Raw genomic sequence first — 2,003 nt, 5'->3', positions numbered from 1 at the left:
CCATGATTACAAATGTGACATTGAATTCAATAAACAATAAGTTAATTAAGAGACTTACGTTTTAGACATCATATTGCCTGTTTTTGCTCTATTTCTCCAACAAAAATAATTCCAAACACAGCCACAGCACAGTTTTGCGTCTCTGAGCAACATGACGTTGTTTCGTTCCTGAATGAATCAACCGTTTACATGATTCGGTTCAATCGCAATGACTCACTTAACAGTGACTTGCTGCCATCTACTGGCAGTTTTAATTTCACATTAAAGTATCTTTTCATTTTTTAAATAATTTCAAATATAAGTATTCAACATTTCATGTTTAAAATAGTAAAACATTATTTATTCATTTGTAACTGCAGGTTAAACAGGGTGTCCGCGGGTCCTTAAAAAGTCTTAAAATGTCTTAAATAACGTTTTCCTAATATAAGGCCTTAAAAAGTCTTAAAAAAATGTGACATTGAATTCAATAAACAATAAGTTAATTAAGAGACTTACGTTTTAGACATCATATTGCCTGTTTTTGCTCTATTTCTCCAACAAAAATAATTCCAAACACAGCCACAGCACAGTTTTGCGTCTCTGAGCAACATGACGTTGTTTCGTTCCTGAATGAATCAACCGTTTACATGATTCGGTTCAATCGCAATGACTCACTTAACAGTGACTTGCTGCCATCTACTGGCAGTTTTAATTTCACATTAAAGTATCTTTTCATTTTTAAATAATTTCAAATATAAGTATTCAACATTTCATGTTTAAAATAGTAAAACATTATTTATTCATTTGTAACTGCATGTTAAACAGGGTGTCCGCGGGTCCTTAAAAAGTCTTAAAAATTGCTTCAGAATAAATTGTTTACTCCACCAAAAATCTCAGTGATGCAGTTATTTTGCAGGGATATTTTGTATGGAATATTGTCTGCTGATATGAAAAGTCCACTGTATATCGTAGTAATAAATATAATTTATTACAGCGATGATATTTTCTTTTTAATTTATACACATTAAATATTACATATATGTATGTAATAAAATGTGTATTTCCATTACAGGTTTAGGTCTTAAATTTCATATAAGGTGGTATTAAAAAGGTCTTAAAAAGTCTTAAATTTAACTTGTTCATATCTGCAGAAACCCTGTTAAAAGCATTGCATTAACGTGTAAATACATCTAAATGCCACGTAATATGCAACTTCTGCAAAGATGAATTTTATTGATACTGATTTCATTTGTTTAGTAACAGCCTAAATGTATTATTATTATAATTGACCGATTAAATGTAAGAATTTGACTCAAAAGATGATGTACACTTTTAGAAAAAGGTAAAAAAAAAAAAAAAAAAAGCCCATAAAAGGTAAAACATCATTTTAATCTTATTGGATTTCTATCACTGCTGTGAACTGACCACACAGAATATGAAGAATATCAAAAACTTAAGGACTACCGTGGACAGCTGACTCCTTAAGATATCGGCACAATAACACACTCAGCAAAATATCGTCTAATTATCTTTATCGATAAAATCCCAGAAAATATTGAGATATTATTTTTTGTCAATATCGCACACCCCTAGTACTGACACAATATGATTTGCAACGGTCGCTTTGTCACACCCAGTGTAGACAGCCTCAATCGCTGAACTTTGATGTGCAGCACCGCTTCAAGTCGAACATGCCTAATGTAATTGAGTTCACTCATGTTAGCATTGTTAGCAAAAACAAAGCATTGCACCGCATTTTGTATCTGCAGACACTCACATACACCATAGCAACATGTTCGCAGATAGAGGTTGAGCAATAATAAGTGTATGACTCAATAATGACATGGGAATATAACAGCTTTATAATAAAAATTATAGTATTTATAGCCTTCACTTACGTTTCTTCTTCTGTGGTTTTTATTTGGTGGTTTGCAAACAAAGTACATTACCGCCATCTGCAGGACTGAAGACTCATTGGGATATCAAATTTTAAAATCTACTGTGTGTGTGTGTGTGTGTGTATA

Source organism: Sinocyclocheilus anshuiensis, unplaced genomic scaffold (assembly GCF_001515605.1).
Source record: "Sinocyclocheilus anshuiensis isolate Anshui unplaced genomic scaffold, SAMN03320099.WGS_v1.1 scaffold1001, whole genome shotgun sequence".
In the NCBI taxonomy this organism is placed as follows: domain Eukaryota; kingdom Metazoa; phylum Chordata; class Actinopteri; order Cypriniformes; family Cyprinidae; genus Sinocyclocheilus; species Sinocyclocheilus anshuiensis.
This window is presented reverse-complemented; position numbering follows the sequence as displayed.